The sequence below is a fragment of the Periplaneta americana genome, chromosome 11 (assembly GCF_040183065.1).
Source record: "Periplaneta americana isolate PAMFEO1 chromosome 11, P.americana_PAMFEO1_priV1, whole genome shotgun sequence".
Lineage (NCBI taxonomy): Eukaryota > Metazoa > Arthropoda > Insecta > Blattodea > Blattidae > Periplaneta > Periplaneta americana.
In genome coordinates, this window is record NC_091127.1 from 99,546,683 (window position 1) to 99,566,902 (window position 20,220).

Consider the following 20,220-nt stretch of genomic DNA (forward strand, 5'->3'; position numbering starts at 1 on the left):
TTATTTACACTGCAAGTGGCAATGGTAACTTAATTACACATAATAAAAATTAATACATAACGATTACAAAAGGCATAATAATTACAGTTAATAATAATAATAATAATAATAATAATAATAATAATAATAATAATACATAAAATAACGTAATTAATAAGTGACCCTAATTTTCCATTACAATCTACATATTATGTATAGGCGCTACATAAGTTTCACATTGGTACGGATAATATTTCACTTCACTCTCATCTCACTCACTTTACTGGCACTATGACACATTGCACTGACACATTAGAACACATTTCACTGACACTATAGAATATTATTTCATTGACACTATATATTATTACTGATCTATTCACTGCCATTGTAAACCATAACTTCACTGACTCACCACGTTTCACTGATACAACAGTTCAAATAAGACAAACAATTACACACTTATTCATACTTATATACTTACAAGCTATTAAAATTCAAACCAAGGGAATAACTCGTCAGGCTAAGTAAATACATGTCACCTTAATTAATTTAACGTATCCTTTTTTTATTTACATTTTATACACAAACTTTTAAATTACTTTTGAATCTCCTTAAGGAGTTAGGTATAGCTTACAGTTGTAAAAGTTTGGAAATATTCAACATTTTTTCCCTCCATTACTGTATCTTGTACAATAATGAAAATTAGTATGTGTAAAAGACTTTCCTTCTGGTATATGAAAAAAAAACTATTTCTACGGTTTAAAAAAAATTATATATATATATATATATATATATATATATATATATATTTTAAATTCTGTTCACTGTGCAGTAATGAAGCGTTTCCCATATAACTCATAAACTATCCAACATTCTATGATGACATTCTTTTTGTGTATTTATGCATGTCATATCTACAATATGATGAAAGATCACTTCTCTACCTTTAATAGATTATATGATAAAAATTCATTTTAAAAATGGTTAAATATCAGTATTTTCTTCTAACAAAAAAGTAAAAAATATATATATATTTATTTATTAAGGAATTTAGTTGAAAGAGCATGATATTGTAAACATGAGTCTCAGCAATAAAATAAAAGAGAGAGGACATGAAAAATTTAAAAGGTTTGTGAGTTATGAGGGAAAAGCTTCATCACTGCACAGTGAACTGCCACTATTTTGAATTCTAAAAAAAAAAAGAATATTTTTTTTATTCGTAATATACATATATATATATATATATTTTTTTTTCATATAGCAGAAGGACATTGTTTTACACATATTAATTTTAATTTTTGTACAAGATACAGGACTGGAGGAAAAAAAATGTTGAATATTTCCAAACATTAAGCTGTACCTAACTCCTTAAGGAAGTTCAGCCCTCAAAGACCGCTGCAGGTAGGTTATTCCAAACATGTATAGTTCGATTTAAAAATGAGAATTTACCTGCATCCGTTTTCTGTCTCCTACATTTGAGTTTAAAATCATGATCATTCCTGCCATTTTACGTTGGCTTCTCTAACCGAGCCGAGAGGAATGAAATTTGTTTCTGCTACTGTATATCATAGAATTATAAAATAATCATTTCAACAAAGATTTTTTGCTTTAACAATGCTTACATAAATATGATGATAGCAACAATGGCGTCATTTATAGTTTTATTTTTTTCCAGTCCTTTGCGTGTTAGAACTTAAATCTGTTGTTTTTAGGATACTGTTGCGTTATCGATGTTTAGCGTTAATGTGAACATTCTCTGTGGAAATTCTGAAAAGAATTAAGAGGAAGTATGCGTAAGAAAACCTGTAAGATTCGGCTATTACAGTCGCACTTGTAAATGAAGGCCGCAGCTACCACAACGTTGGTGAGATCCTGGGTACGTTTCGCAGTAGTATCCTTCGAACTGTAAAACGTTTCCAGGAACATTCCAGAGGAGATCAGGCCATGCAAGATGCACTTCGGCCAGAAAAGACCGTTTCTTGAAGCTGCAACTCCTGCGAAATTGACATATCACCAATTTTGATGTACGAAATTACCTCATAGAAGTCCAGAATACAATCTTAAGTGAGAAAACAGTGAAGAGAAGGTTACACGAGACAGACCTAGCCTCAAGAAAACATGCAACAGGCCCAGAGCTTGCTAAGGTGGTTTATCTCCATCTGTAGATTTTCTACCAAAATGGATTATTATCCAACACAGAGCACCGACGGGGCCATCTACATATTTTCGTGCAAGGACATGAGCACTGAGCTGAAGGGCAGTGGAGTCAGGTGGTTTTCAGTGACGAATCGAGATTCTGTCTAAGGTAACCGGACGGAAGTGAGAAGGCCCAGAGCACGTTTTGCGCCTTCTACCTTCCCTGAGAGGAAAATATTAAGAGTTGATGTTCCCGAGAAACTGGTTACTCTTACAAGAGAATGTATATTGCTGAATCAAAGTGTAGGCTAAAAATATGATTGTTATCAGGAAGTTTATCAGTTGATAGTGGATTACGACAAGGAGACTGCCTATCACGATTACCTTTAATCTCATTTTATAAATGCATTGTTAAAGGTTCACACCTCTATCTTTGCCCTGAAAGAGGATAAAGGAAGTTGAATGTCTTAGCATATGCGGAATTCTGATGTCCTTATTGGAAAAACAAAGGAACCACCGGCATAGCTCAGTCGACTGAGGCACTTGCTTGCCGATCCGGAGTTGCGCTCGGGCGTAGGTTCGATTCCCACTTCGGCTGATTACCTGGTTGGATTTTTTCCGATGTTTTCTCCAACCGTAAGGTGAATGTCATGTAGTGTGCGGCGAATTCTCGGGTCATCTCGCCAAATACCATCTCGCTATCACCAATTCCATCTACACTAAATAACCTAGTAGTTGAGACAGCGTCATTAAATAATCAAGTAAATAAACAAAGGATGAAAAGAATGAAAATTGTGTTTTTTACCAAATTTTAAGGAACATCCTTAGTTTCATTAATGAGAATTCATTATCAATAATTCAGGAAAATAAACAAGTTAGAAGGATGTATAAGAATTCGGACATCATAGTAGTTCTGAAGGGTACGGTAAGCGAATTCTATAATTGGGACATGTTCTCAGAAGGGAAAATAACGTCTTGCTAGAGAGTAGATACATGGAGAGGCGACACATTTGATCGAAGACTTCTTAGCACTCCGAAACTATGGTGCAACGTGGTGGTGAGATCAAGTTAGAATAGACTTCATCTTCCTAAGAGGATATGAACAACACCAGGTTGATGATATTGTGAATAAGGCCAAAAACCTCCTGAGATATGATGCGCCACGGAATTGATTGATTGGTTGATTGATTGATTGATAGGGGAGAGTTGGGTAGTATCGGACATCGGGTAATATCGGACAGTGCGTTTCTTTCATCTACCACCAGATGATTACCTGAATGACATGGTAACCAATCTCTCCCCTATACTGTGTTTCACTGAGGAGATAATCTGGAGTCGATTTGTTATTGGTGGATATTGACTAGATTCTCCAAGGAACCTTGTTTTTTTTCTTTTAATTTAGCCCAAATCTTTTGTTTATGATAATGAGGCATCAGCTACGAAAGCAGTACTGCATCAGGCGTATGCAATCTTCACTTTCTCTTGTCACTGGAACGCTCTGTATATTGAGATTGCTTCCAGTTGCATTTTAGTTTACAGCTATGTTCAACCCTTAACTGTTTTTGGCTTCGTCACAAATTTAATTACCTTATAGCTAATGTAACCTAACATAAATCATGTAATTCAGTGCTCACCAGGTGATTTCAAGAGAGACGACGTATGTAACTAGTAGGAGTAAAATATAGGAAAGGTGGTGGCGAAAATTATAAAAAAAAAAACAATAATTAATTTGAAAAATTCATTTGAAAATGGAATTAACACAGGCACTTTTTGAAAACTGCAATTAGTGAAACTACAAATAACCTCTTAGGATGCAACATATAAATTAAAGAACGACACTAATAGAAAGATACTCATATTTATAACTCATCACATTTTTTGAAACGATAAGGTACAACATTGTTATCAGAAACAACAGGAACCACAGCTTGCTACACTTCTTTTCGCGTGATGGACATATCTTCTAATATAATTTGAAACAAATATTGATCTCACACGTATCTCGCAACTAGGCAGAGGCTTTTGCAGATTAAAACTGTTCTTACATTTGACGCAGTAATGACAGATTGTGTGTGATGCAAGTCCTGACTTTCCTGTTTGTTAACAAAAAGAGCCTCACGCATTAATAAAAAGAAAATTGCAGTAGGCACTATAAACACAATAAATACTAAACTATTGATGGTACAAACTTATTAAATATATATTTCGCTTATGCTCAGTACGTCTTACCTTATAATTCTCTGGGGCAATGTAACCTGTATTGAGAGGGTTTAATTATTCAGAAACGAATATTATGATTTACGGTACATTTAATTTAAATTCAAGGGAATGAGACATTTTAGAAATTCATTACTTTTCTATTTATTTATAAATAAGCTTTTTACAAAAACAATAGCGAAATGTTTAAATTAAATATTGACGTATCGAATAATAATAATAATGTAATAATAATAATAATAATAATAATAATAATAATAATAATGTTATTTTATTTTACCTGGCAGAGTTAAGGCCTGCTCTTTCACTGACCCAAGTCTACAATTAATACATATACATAAGTAATAACAGTAATAATAATAATAATAATAATAATAATAATAATAATAATAATAATAATAGTTATGTTGTAGAATATTATTATTGAAACTTTTTCATACAAGAATATGAAATAAAGTAGCCTATTCATTGAAAACTACGGCACACCTGATTATTCAAAGTCTCCCGTAGTATTACAACTCATTTGCATGTGGTATACCTTTGATAGGCACTCCTTGAGGAGGCTGGCAGTACTATGGCCCGCCATGTTTTGTTTGTACGAACCACAGTACCGCCAGACTTCGCAAGGAGCGCTTATCAAAGGTATACTGCCATTGTATAGTATATAACTCGTTGATATTATCTGTCCATTTCCCTTTTAAATCACAAGTTTTATGTGCACAGACATCGAACGTGCAAGTTGCTAGTTTAAGCTGATCTCTTGAATTCCTTTTTTTCAGCTTAAGACTATCTAGTGTTTTACATTAAAAAAAATGTTACCGGCCTTTCGCATAACTCCCAACCTCGAGAACCAGAGTTTGTCTTCGAATGTGTCTTCTCTTAGATACGTTGCTCTCACTAGGCTCTCGAGTCTCATCCCGCGTTGCGGTCCACTCTGTGTACTCTTTCTTTCCATTCACATTTTTGTAACACTAATTATGCTAATTATGCATGCCTAGGAATCAACATTTTCCACTGACATTGATTAGTCTATGAACGCATCGATGACTGGTATAGTTATATCGATACTGTTGTGGCATGAATTTGCACACATCACTACCCAGTTTGTACAAGTTGAATATTTTATGTGGACTTTCATCGTTTTCCGCATGTTCAGACGTGGCGCTCTGAGGCTGTAACCATGACGACTGTGTAGTATTCTACATGTCAGGCATACGAACAACTTGAGTTATGGCCGGGTTATGAGGTAACAGATTGGGTGCATCAACTACTACTCGTTTTACGAGCGTAGTACCACTGTCACAAAATGATAACATCACTCAGCATGAAGCAGAATCCAACTGTATGCAGTTTACGTTGATTTCCAATTGTTTCGAAAATGGCTATACAGAATTTACTGACTAGAAGAAGCCGGCAACATTTCTTCGAAGTACTATAGAATGTAGCTTATTACCAGGATTTCTCCTAGTAAACGATGAAATTGTTACAATTCTGTTTAAAAATATTGCTTTTTTATTGCCGTACAAAGAAAGTACTGAAAATTTCACGCTGTCAGCATTGAGAGCGGAGATGTAATGACGTAATAATCAGCAGAGACCGGAACTTTGGCAGAATGCCTTTTTAAATGTGTTATATCTATCTTCATTTTGAAAGTAAATCTGTACGAATTATACCTTTGTGATTGAAACGTAACAGTCTTATGTTGCCCTTTCCTGCCTTTTTTAATATAAATGCCTGATTTACAAAATAAATGCTGTTTTGCCTTTATTTGAATATTATCTATTATTTATTAATTTATTATTAAAAATTGCCTACAGGTATATTTTAATTCATTTCTATAACCGCTATAATGAAAGTGACTTCACCGAATGTATGTTATTATCTTTGAGTCAGTTCACATTTTCTTAGCAACAATGAGTGCTAAAGTGCAAAAGTGTATAACAGTAAGCGTTTTAATTACCGGTATCGCTTGTGTTTATTTGACAAGGCAACAATGAGTGCGGATATAACGTTAGCTTTAACGGTTATTTCTCTTTCAGTTTTCATTGCTACGTTGTTGTAGCTATTCATATCCCAACATATAAGTATAACCAAACACAAAAATGTACTTTCTAAGGCTACTGGGAAGATATCTTTGCTTCCAACATTAATTGCAACCTCGAGTCGAAAATCTCAATTTGCATTCAACTTACGTAAAGCTTTTCTTGCTACCGAAATCTCTTTGTGGAAAGTGCAAGGTTGTGGGTCAAGTCCAAGGTTTTTGTAATTGCCTTTCATTGCGTATTTTAGCTATTTATAATGCCTTTTTGCCTGCCTAATTTAATGATTCATAATGCCTAAAATTCCGGTGTCTGAAAATCAGCAATTACAAATGTATGCCGCGCGAGTACTGTAGGGTTAATAACTATTTTTTTCCGTTATTGTATATTTTCTGTTAGGTTCTTGGGAAAATATTTGGGGCTAAAAGGCATGAATTTACAGGAGATTGGAGAAAGTTGCACAACGTAGAACTGCACGCATTGTATTCTTCACCTGACATAATTAGGAACATTAAAACCAGACGATTGAGATGGGCAGAGCATGTAGCACGTATGAGCGAATCCAGAAATGCACCTATAGAGTGTTAGTTGGGAGGCCGGAGGGAAAAACGTTTGGGGAGGACGTAGATGAGAGGTTAATATTAAAATGGATTTGAGGAAGGTGGGATGTGATGATACAGACTGAATTAATCTTGCACAGGATAGGGCTTATGTGAGGGCGGCAATGAACCTGGGGGTTCCTTAAAAGCCATTTGTAAGTAAGTAAGTAATGTAACCTTTAAACTAATCCGTACATTATCCGTGAGACACATCTGTAGTCCTTTAGGGGACTTTGGAGTCTTAAACTCTTAAGCGAGAATTTGAATTTTACTATCGTCTGTCTGCAAAGTAGGGAATCCGGTGAACTGGGAAAAAATCGGTTAATAATTTTGCATAGATAAGAATATGATAAAGTATAAACATGTTTAAAATATAAAGAACGTCTGCGATTGAAAAAGCAATGTAGCTTCTAAAAGACAAGCATCAATTATTGAAGAGTCGTTAGATAGTAAAAAGAGCTACAAAAAGTGATACAGCAAAAATGTTTTTAAATTCAAATATTTCTATCCAAGAAGTGAATGAACTGTAGATATAAATTGTATTCAGAAATATATTCCAGGTGAGAATTTTGCTTCATAATAAAAACAGTATTCTTTATTACTACTATTTCACAGTGGATTTTAATGAGGAAAATGTTTCCTTTTTTAAGTGCCGGTACCGGTACCGTGCCGCTAAAGTATTCAACAAAATGAAGTTAATTTGAAGTTTTGAAAGCTAATTTTTAGTATTTCTTCAATCAGACATATAGGGCCGTATTCATAGACATTTTTAGCGCGGGCTTTCGGTGGATTATCAGCGTTTTTCGTATTCATAAACCAGTGTTAGCGATAGGATATGATTTGAATTCTGTTCTAGTAATCAGTGGATAGCCGGGGCTAGCTTAGTACGCTCGTAGCGCGTGCTGCGAAATGTCTATGAATACCACCCATAATTTCTATAACAGTTATTTTATTTTAGTTAATAAATAAAATTCTCTTAATTTTCTTAGGATCGGCAGACCTCCACGACCTAAACAATAAATATAAGAATATATTCCCCACTACAGTGAAGAAATGGTTGATAATATAAGAAAATCTTTAGTTGACAAACATGATTTAGCTATAATTTGTGACGATACAGAATCGGCAGATCGCTACGGATTTGTCCTAGTTTAAACACAAGATACTTTGTTTCAGCAAAAAAAAAAAAAAAAAAAAACATGATCTTAGACTGTACATTTTTGGAGTCTACAAACAGTACGATATCCTCACAGGCTAACCTCAAATCATTATTCACATTTTCAATTGACTATGAAAACATAAAATACTGTACTTTGTAATTTTAACGTAAATAATATTCTCGCAGAATTGTGAAGTCGTGTTCAATTTTAGTTTATGCAAGAAATTAATATAACAACTTATTTTTATTTCACAATTTTAATCCCTAATCCTTGTTAATTTAATATATCTTTACCATGAATGGAAGATCGTCTAATTCATATCAGTTGATGGACTCATAAATTTAGCATTTTCGAGACGTTTTATAAAATCATTTGTGTGAAATTAATTCATTAGTAAACTTCGTCTTACGATGTTGGATGACGTATATACGTCCGTTGATGTGACATATTAATGAATATTCATCAAATTCATTAGTATCCAGAACCTAGAACTGTTGTCACTTGTCAACGAAAATAAAACACATGCAGACCTACCGCTCTTGTCTAGAAGAAAACCAACATGAAAAGCAAAAAACCAAGCCATCTTATTTAGATTAGATAGTTGGTTTATATCTGGATATTAATATTTCAATATTCTCAAATAATTTTGTGTTCAATCGACTTTCAAAAGTGCACCGGTGGCCCAGAGATAAAATGAAAAAAAAAATCAGTTTAGCAAATGCATAGGGTGCTTCCGTACATGAAAATTGTTAATATAGGTCTATTATTGTTAATGTACTTATAGCTTCGGATTTAGAAGGCAGTGAATATCTGTATAATCACGTTGCTGTGTAAAAATAAATTATGTAAAGTATATCAGTATGCTAGTCATTGAAAAGATGATCCCTATTCATTGTTTTAAATAAATTACTTAACAAAACAAATATTACTTACTTACAAATGGCTTTTAAGGAACCCGCAGGTCCATTCCCGCCCTCACATAAGCCCGCCATCGATTGCTATCCTGTGCAAGATTAATCTAGTCTCTATCATCATATCCCACCTCCCTCAAATCCATTTTAATATTATCCTCCCATCTACGTCTCGGCCTCCTGAAAGGTATTTTTCTCTTCGGTCTTCCAACTAAGACACTATATGCATTTCTGGATTCGCCCATACGTGCTACATGCCCTGCCCATCTCAAATGTACAACAAATATTATTCAGATAAGTTTTGAAACTTCCAGCACTCATGGAAAAGTTGTAACATTAATTTATTTGGAGAATTAAAAAAAAACCTGAGTACAGTGCAGCATTCCTTCCTTTGAAAGAAATAGTTTCAAAACAACAGCCAGTACTCGCACTGTTTGGATTAACATGAATGAAGCATTACTACCTCGCATAGCTTATTTAATTATCCTGCATTTAGCCTACTCATGTTGCGTTAGAATGTATCTGGGTACATTGCGCATCTGTTCTTGTGGAATCATAGACAAAACTATTACGATTTTGCTTTCATTTTCCAAATAAAAAATTGCTAAATGCTACATAACGCAAATATGAAATAATACAGTATTTTCGCAAAAATATAGTTGAGTTTAATTTTAGTATATTCAGTAAATAAATAAGGAAATCTGACTTTTTCGTTATTTTGATTCCTAATTCTTGTTAATGTAATATAGCGTCATTTTTAAACGTAAAATTCCTTCCAAAATTACACGAAATTATTGCGATAATACCTATAAAAGTTTGCTCACAATAAACGAGAAATATAATTTTTTTTCTTTTTCTTTTAATGAATTCGATTTTATTTCTTCTTTATTTACTGCTCTTTAGAATCTTATCGTCCGTTTTTATACGCAGTAGAACGGAAAAATAATCCTTCTCTGGAACTCTCTTAATAAGGGAGTAGGATTCTTTCAGATATCACAAATATGCGACACTTTCTTCTTAGTTCTGTATATCTTTCGACAGTGGACATACTCCATAAAAGGCAATATTTTTCCTCCAACTTTTAATTCGAAAATCTCGGATCGAAAGGCAAACATTGAAAATATTTTAAAATTATATTATAAAAAATTAGTACGTCTTCAGTATTTTTAGATTATAATTATATTTATTCCTTTTGTGATGCCTTATTGGTGTCACTTATGAGGCTTCTACCAGACTTCGGACTCTTGACTGAACATACTATTCGAATTAGACATCTTCAGATTTTATTCAGTTAGTGTAGCCGCGTTCAATTTCTTATTCATTATTTCGAAATAGACATCACAAGATTATAATATTCAGTGAAACTTGTCACTTTCAATTTACTACTCAGTATTTCGATCTAGACGTCATAAATTTAGTTTAGTTAATCATGTCACTTTTAATTTATTTAGAAATCTTTTGCCGAAGAAATGACAAAATTGTATTCATTATGAAATATATTCAGATTCCTGAACATTTAACTTACTTGATAAAATTTATATAGCCATGTGACACAAGACACACAAATTGCGTTTCAATTTTTTTTTTAATATGTCACATGAAATTATTGACAAACTCAACTCTGTAATTTTTATATCGTTTGATCACATCTAGTTTTCGTCAAAAGGTCATTAATTTTTTTCAAGTAGTAACGTGTTCAGATATTTAGTTGTGTTATTTGACTAGATTATTAGTCAAATTAAATAATTATCCATTATTTTCTTAACAACCTACGGATGATGACTTATAACGATCAGTAATGTGATTGCTGATTTCTTCACCTCATATGACGTCCAGTATTTGTATGATGAAGCACTTACCGTGTTTCAGCGAAAGATCTCTCTGTACTCAAACAAAACAAAATGTAATCACTAATTTAATTGTTCAAAAGTTCAGGCATATACAAATTCAAAGAATATATACCTTTGTGTGTGCTCATGGAAGGAATGGTGAATGGGAGAAGAGTTCGGGGCAGAAGAAATCAGATGATAGACGGCATTAAGGTACATGGATCATATGCAGAGACAAAGAGGAAGGCAGAAAATAGGAAAGACTGGAGGATACTGGGTTTGCAGTGAAAGACCTGCGCTTGGTCAGTTCACTATGAATGAATGTATGAACTCAGCAGGACTACCTAAAATTATTAAGTATATTTTCCAAAGAAACACTGCATAGCAGCCATGGTGGGTTACAATCCCGTTTAAATCCTAGCCAGAACATTCCTATCTTTCTTAATATGGTTTCTGTGTTGTCTCTCAAAGATATAATCATGAGTTACCAACCTCACATCATGTGAGTTACTCTGTTTGCTTATCTTGTGACATTTTCGAAAAAAATGGTTGTATACGATTTTAAGTCGAAGGCATCTCGAGCTATAACTCTAAAAAAAAAAAAAAAAAAAAAAAAAAAAAGTAAACAGTAGTTTCAATAATTGTAATAGATACATTTCTAGTGGGCGACGAAGACTCTGATGGTCCCTTTCTTAAAGACGACTATGATGATGAAGATGATGGTGATGGTGATGATGACGACGACGACATTGATGATGAAATCTTGAGAAGGGCGAATAGAAATATGGTGATATACTGCTACTGGGTGTTCATTTCAAAGTGTGTCATGACGTCACTGTTGTGAGTCAGTGATTTGAAGTGAGTTTCAGTTTTTATGTCAGAGAAGTTGCCTATTAATCAAGGCGTTCAATCTGAACTTGGGAACGTGCACGGTATAACTTGAACGTCGTAGCAACAGATGGCGGTCTGTACGGTCTCAGTGCTACCATAACCTCTTTCGAACTGTGATTTGCGCAGGCAAGTCGTACGCAGGGTATTTGTTATCATCGGTTGCGTACGGCAACATTCCACAATATAAATCAAATGCTCCGGTCCATGTTGACCGTCGAAGTTAATGACAGCAAATACGTAAGTGATCGTCTTAACCCTCTCCACATATCCCGACAGTAAGAAAAAAACTCACCTCAGTAAATGTTTCCAAACAGTTCACATTCCTGCCTCTACCGGCGTTACCGTACATATCAGTAAGTACTCTTCAGAATGAACTCCGTACTTGCTATGCAACTTCTCTGACACATAGGTAATACACCTCTGCGGAAGTGTAGGGAGATTGAATTCTCTAGGCTCATCGACTAGCCATATGACGGCATACAGCGAGCCATGACACACATTTTGAACTGTACACCCAGTATATATATCGCTACAAGTAAACTATATTATATTAGTATAATTTTAAATAATTGATTTATTATCGTCAGAATTATTTATCAACAATCAATCCTTCAAGTCATTAGATTATGACGTAAGGTGATACAAAATGAGCGACGAATGTTTCCGCCATAAGTATGGCATCCTCAGGTCACATAGTAGCGAAGACACATAATGAACACTTATGTTTCTGGTTTATATACAGTCATTAAAATATGTTTGGACAAACAAGGTTAAAATAATGGGCAATATAAACATATGAAGAGTCCACTGCAAGAATGATGGATGTCACTTTCTTGTCGAAAATGAACCAAGACTGTCAATGCATAGTTTAAGACATATAGAATGTACAGAGAGAGATTTATATGGCATTAACACTGATAGTCATTGTCCAGTAATGTTCGTAAAATCACAGTTAAGCTTTGAGCGCTAAGCATTTCAAACTTTCAATTGCTTCTCCTGAAAAATGTATTCCAAATGACACCCATCATTCTTGCAGTAGACTCTTCATATGTGATTATGAACATATGCGTGACATCAAAATCTAAAATCAAGTACACAGTATTTAAAATGACAAACAATGTGCTGGTGGTTAAAATGTACAAAGAGATAAAATAGTTTGACTGTTTTCAATTGTGGGTAGTCATGGATTACGAAGTAGTGGAACATGCTGTGGTATAGAGCTCGCTCGTGTTGTAGGGTAATAAGCGATGTATGAATCCTCTAATCATAATGTGGGAAAATGTAACTTCCAATTTTTTAAAGTTACATTTTCCCACATTATGATTACAGGACTTTGAATTTATACAACACATATTTTTTATTCGGTTATTTTACGACGCTGTATCAACATCTAGGTTATTTAGCGTCTGAATGATATGAAGGTGATAATGCCGGTGAAATGAGTCCGGGGTCCAACACCGAAAGTTACCCAGCATTTGCTCATATTGGGTTGAGGGAAAACCCGGGAAAAAACCTCAACCAGGTAACTTGCCCCGACCGGGATTCGAACCAGGGTCACCTGGTTTCGCAGCCAGACGCGCTGACCGTTAATCCACAGGTGTGGACCCACCACTTATTATTAGGGCAGTGACATCGGTATATTTGTATTTGTTTGAGGTGAAAATTAGACGCCGGTTAGAATGTAGTAGGCGTTTCAAGTACAGGCAGCGGAAGCGAATTTGACACACGCCTAAAGGTACGTTTTCGTCGGTGCGACTATTGCGATGATCGTTCAACGATAATCGTTGGTTACCATTTTGCTCGGAGCATCTACGATTTGTTCATTTTTCATTAGTCGCGTGTTTTCATTCGCAATCGCATCGTTCTAGAGCAGCCGTGGCGAAAATGTGATCGTGCGCCGAGTCACTGTGTAACCTGCAACGAATAGCACCTATGTAGGGAGGCGGACACCCGAAGGGGAAGTGAAGCAACTGTCTGACATTAACAGATTTTCATTTTCCTTACGTCAAGCACTCAAATATAATTTTATACAGTACAAGGCTACAAACTGATGTTTAGTACGTGTAACGAAAAAAGAAATGAATAAGAAAACATAGGACACATTATCACAACCTAAAATTAACTGTCTTCAGAATGTCTCTGCGACAGAGTTTCAAAATCAGGAACTATGTCACTTACTGCCAGTCGTATTTGATCACGAAGGTATTTGTCTGTCAGTCGTGATCTAAATTTGGTTTTTACTGTTTTCATTGTTGAAAATGATTTTTTAAACGTAAATTGTAACTAACTGGCTTCAACAGAGCAAACGAATGAACGAAACTTCGGATTTTAACTTTTTTTTTGGCAAAGCTTTGAAAAGTTTAACATTTTTCAAGTCCTTACATATAACTTTCATTTAGCACCATGTTGTATATCTGTGAGTTTAAATTGAAGATCTAACCGTATTATTCGTACATCTGCTGAAAAATGATCAACGTACAGAGGTAATAATAATAATAATAATAATAATAATAATAATAATAATAATAATAATAATAATAACAATAATAATAATAATAATAATAATAATAATAATTTAATGTTTCATGAGTAACATGCAGTATAATGCCGTTTTATGTTACACAACCGTTTTCCACGTAATACTTGTGAACAAATCATATATTTAATATTCTCATCATATTGGCAGTAAAAAGATGCGTCCTTCCATCCTACTTTAAACCTTTCGCTTTTGTAGAGCTACATGGTTTCGAGAGAGACATTGCGACGATACGCCACTCGCAGGTTAGAGACAAATACAAATGGAAAGGAGTTTGACTCCAGTGAATGAGAGGGTGGGGGTTGGGGAGGGTAGGGAGCAAGAGAAGTGCATAGCTATCATTGCGAGCCACAATGTGCTCGTGAGTCACATTTTCGCCACGGCTGTTCTAAAGGAAGATTGTGTTTAACAGAATGAGTTTAATGTGTAGACGTAAAAGTTTGCTTAAATGAATTTGATTGAGGAGATGGAAGACGACGAAATACTTCTCCATACGTATGGGATGAAAAGAGCCAAAAGACACCGTCTGCTTGAGCTCAATAATGAAGAGAGACTGTATCAAAAATTTAAATAACTTAATTAATAACTTAATTTTCCAACTTGATTGACAAACTCAGTCCATATATTGTCCTGGACCCTTTGATCCTTTGTAGAATGCATGTGACAGCTGCCACAGTGAGGGATGATTCTCCACTTCCTCGAGAAGAATTTCATCATCCGCGTCAGAAAACGAAGGAGCCATGATACAAGTCTTCCTCACAATAAACTTTAGCGACTGACGATTATATTCAAACTTTTCCTGAACGACTATTCAAAACGTACGATCGTCGTTAACGACTCTAGCGGCAGTCGCTCGAAGGAAAACAGCTCCATAGGAAATACAAAGAAATAGTGCTCAACGATTATCGTTGGACGATGATCGTTCAACGATTATTGTTGAACGATAATCGTTGGTTACCATTTTGCTCGGAGCGTCTACGATTTGTTGATTTTTCACTAGTCGCGTGTTTTCATTCGCAATCGCATCGTACTAGAGCAGCCGCGGCGAAAATGTGATCGTGCGCCTAGCCACTGTGTAACCTGCAACGTGCATAACAAATATGGAGGGAGACGGACACCCGAAGGGGAAGTGAAGCAACTATCTGACTTATTAACGGATTTTCATTTTCCATAGTTAAGCACTCTATTATAATTTTATACAGTACAAGGCTACAAACTGATGTTTAGTACGTGTAACGAAGAAAGAAATGAATAAGAAAACATAAGACACATTATCACAACCTAAAATTAACTGTCTTCAGAATGTCTCTGCGACAAAGTTTCAAAATCAGGAATTATGTCACTTACAGCGAGTCGTAGTTGATCACGAAGGTATTTGTCTGTCAGTCGTGATCTAAATTTGGTTTTTACTATTTTCATTGTTGAAAACAATTTTTCACAAACGTAAATTATAGCGAACATGGCTTCAACAGAGCGAACGAATGAACGAAGATTCGGATATTTATTTTTTTGGCAAAGATTTGAAAAGTTTAACATTTTTCAAGTCCTTACATAAAACTTTTTTTTAACATTACGTTGTAAATGTGCGAGTTTAAATTGGAGATCTAACCGTATTATTCGTACATCTGCTGAAAAATGATCGACGTGCAGAGGTAATAATAATAATAATAATAATAATAATAATAATAATAATAATAATACCTAACCTTTTAATGTATCATGAGTAACATGTAGTATAATGCCGCTTTATGTTACATAACCGTTTTCCTCGTAATACTTGTGAACAAATCATACATTTAATATTCTCATCATACTGGCAGCAAAAAAATGTGAAAGAGACATTGCGACGATACGCCACTCACTGGTCAGAGACAAATACAAATGGAACGGAGTTTGATTCCAGTGAGTGAGAGGGTGGGGTTGGAGAAGATAGGAAGCAAGAGAAATGCATAGCTATCATTGCGAGCCACAATGTGCTCGTGAGTCACATTTTCGCCACGGCTGTTCTAAAGGAAGATTGTGTTTAACAGAATGGGTTTAATAAGTAGAAGTAAAAGATTACTTAAATGCCTTTGATTGAGGAGATGGAAGACGACGAAATATTTCTCCATACGTATGGGATGAAAAGAGCCAAAAAGACACCGTCTGCTTGAGCTCAATAATGAAGAGAGACTGTATCAAAAATTTAAATAACTTAGTTAATAACTTAAATTTCCAACTTAATTGACAAACTCAGCCCATATATTGTCCTTGAGACTTTGTAGGACGTATGTGACAGATGCCACAGTGACGGATGATTCGCCACTTCCTCGATAAGAATTTCATCATCAACGTCAGAAAACGAAGGAGCCATGATACACGTCTTTCTCACAACAAACGTTAGCGACTAACGATTATATTCAACCTTTTCCTGAACAACTATTCAAGACGTACGATCGTCGTTAACGACTCTAGCGGCAGTTGCTCGGAGGAAAACAGGTCCATAGGAAATACAAAGAAATAGTTCTCAACGATTATCGTTGCACGATCATCGCAATAGTCGCACCGAGGAAAACGTACCTTTAATGTACGTACCTATAAGGTACGTTTTCCTCGTTGCGACTATTACGATGATCGTTCAACGATGATCGTGCAACGATAATCGTTGTGCACTATTTCTTTGTATTTCCTATGGAGCTGTTTTCCTCCGAGCAACTGCCGCTAGAGTCGTTAACGACGATCGTACGTCTTGAATAGTCGTTCAGGAAAAGGTTGAATATAATCGTTAGTCGCTAGAATTTATTGTGAGAAAGACGTGTATCATGGCTCCTTCGTTTTCTGACGTTGATGATGAAATTTTTCTTGAGGAAGTGGAGAATCATCCGTCACTGTTGCAGCTGTCACATGCGTCCTACAAGGATCAAAGAGTCCAGGACAATATATGGGCTGAGTTTATCAGTAAAGTTGGAAAATTAAGTTATTAATTAAGTAATTTAAATTTTTGATAGTCTCTCTTCATTATTGAGCTCAAGCAGACTGTGTCTTTTGGCTCTTTTCATCCCATACGTATGGAGAAGCATTTCGTCGTCTTCTATCTCCTCAATCAAAGGTATTTAAGTAATCTTTTACGTATACTTATTAAACTCATTCTGTGAAACACAATCTTCTTTTAGAACAGCCGTGGCGAAAATGTGACTCACGAGCACATTGTGGCTCGCAATGATAGCTATACATTTGTCTTGCTTCCTACCTTTTCCAACTCCCACCTTCTCACTCAGTGGAGTCAAATTCCGTTCCATTTGTATTTGTCTGCGAGTGGCGTATCGTCGCAATGTCTCTTTCGAAACCACGTACCTCTACAAAAACGAAAGTTTCAGAGTAGGATGGGAGGACGCATTTTTTTGCTGCCAGTATGATAATATAAAATATATGATTTGTCCAAAAGTATTACGTGAAAAAGGTTGTGTAACATAAAACGGCATTGCACTACATTTTGCCCACAAAACATTACAAGGTTAAGTGTTATTGTTATTATTATTATTATTATTATTATTATTATTATTATTATTATTATTATTATTATTATTATTATTATTACCTCTGTACGTCAATCCTTTTTCAGCAGGTGTACGAATAATACGGTTAGATCTCCAATTTAAACTCACACATTTACAACATGGTGCTAAATGAAAGTTATATGTAAGGACTTGAAAAATGTTGAACTTTTCAAATCTTTGCCAAAAAAAAGTTAATATCCGAAACTTCGTTCATTCGTTTCCTCTGTTGAAGCCATGTTTGTTACAATTTACGTTTGAAAAATCATTTTCAACAATGAAAATAGTAAAAACCAAATTTAGATCACAACTGACAGACAAATACCTTCGTGATCAACTACGACTGGCATTAAGTGACATAATTCCTGATTTTGAAACTCTGTCGCAGAGACATGCTGAAGACAGTTGATTTTAGGTTGTGATAATGTGTCCTATGTTTTCTTATTCATTTCTTTTTTCGTTATACGTACTAAACATCAGTTTGTAGCCTTGTACTGTATAAAATTATATTTGAGTGCTTGACTAAAGAAAATGAATATCCGTTAATAAGTCAGACAGTTGCTTAACTTCCCCTTCGGGTGTCCACCTCCCTCCATAGGTGCTATGTACGTTGCAGGTTTCACAGTGGCTCGGCGCACGATTACATTTTCGCCACGGCTGCTCTAGAGCAGATGCGATTGCGAATGAAAACACGCGACTAGTGAAAAATCAACAAATCGTAGACGCTCCGAGCAAAATGGTAACCAACGATTATCGTTCAACGTTTCATCGTTCAACAATAATCGTTGAACGATCATCGGAATAGTCGCACCTTGGAAAACGTAGCTTAAGCAAGCACGAACGTTCCGTGTTTTGTAAACGATTATTGCGTATTATAAAACCAAGACAATATAATGATTGTATATAAGGGTTATTATCGGAAAGGTCTAAAATTTTGGCGAGGTTGAGAAATCATACTTGAATTGTCACAACTGTGGTAAAACGTAAGTCTGAAAACATGTTTTTTGAAATATTCAAAGTTTAGCATTACAGTTTTAGAATTCCGAAAAGGTATATGACCTATAATTTTGCTTTCCCGATATTTAACTGTTACATTAATTTATTTGTCACATCTATTATGTACCTTACTTTTCTTGCATGTTGTTCGCCTGGTTTCGGTTCCTGCTGCAATAAACAACACCATTCATTTTCAAAGTTTCAAATGAAAATGACTGCCGAGTGTCGGATAGTATAATCTTACATGCGGAAAAACTGCGTTCAACATCGGCTGAAAGCAAGGGTGTATATGTAAAATATTTGACATCATCCATTTCTACATCAAGTTTATAACAATCACACTTGCCACCTGACAAAACTGTTGCAATTTTGCATAATGTATTGATTCCACAGTTTTTTGTATTACTGTGTTCATTTTCTCACACACCTTTTTGCTTATATCATACTCCATATACATTTTCGGCATTGTAAAACTGTAATACAAAACTATAAATATAAAAAAAAAATCTTTTCAGGCTTATGTTTTACCACATTTGTGAAAATTTAAATATGATTTCCAACAATTATTCTCAACCTTGAAATTATAGATCTTTTTGATGTTAATCCTTATATACAATAATTGTATTGTCTTGATTTTATAATACGCAATAATCGTATAAAAAACACGGAACTTGCTTACTTACGCGTGTGTCAAATTCGCTTCTCCTGCCAGTACCTACTCGAAACACGTCGACTACATTCTGTCCGGCGTCTTCACCTTCAAACTAATACAAATATACCGATGTCACGGTTCTACTTATTACACAGCAACACAAGCGAGCTGTATACCACAGCATGTTCCACTACTTTGTAATCCATGACTACCCGCAATTGAACACTGTCGAACTATTTTATCTCATTGTACACTTTAACCACTAGCACACTGTGTGTCATTTTTAATACTGTGTACTTGAGTTTAGATTTTGATATCACGCATATGTTCATAATCACATATGTTATATTGCCCATTATGTTAACCTTGTTCGTTCAAACATATTTTAATGATTGTATTTAAACCAGAATTATAAGTGTTCATTATGTGTCTTCGCTACTATGAGAACTGAGGATGCCATACTTATGGCGAAAACGTTCGTCGCTCATTATGAATCACCTTAATTATGTCATAATGTAATGACTTGAATGGTTGAGTGTTGATAAGTAATAATATATATATATATATATATATATATATATATATATATATATATATATTTATTTATTTAAAATTGTATTAAATATACTTCTCGGACCCAACATGCCTTTGAAATTAAAAAAAAACACACATATATATATATATATATATATATGGCTAAATTAATATAGGAAACTAAAATATATTGTTGTATATTAAA

At 34.7% G+C, this 20,220-nt stretch overlaps 1 protein-coding gene across 2 annotated transcripts in view; it reads left to right on the forward strand.

The window, feature by feature from the left end:
• Window positions 1-20,220, forward strand: part of LOC138708622 (dipeptidase 1-like) — an 817,747-nt gene that overhangs the window by 679,542 nt on the left and 117,985 nt on the right. The gene's annotated exons all lie outside the window — the stretch shown is intronic.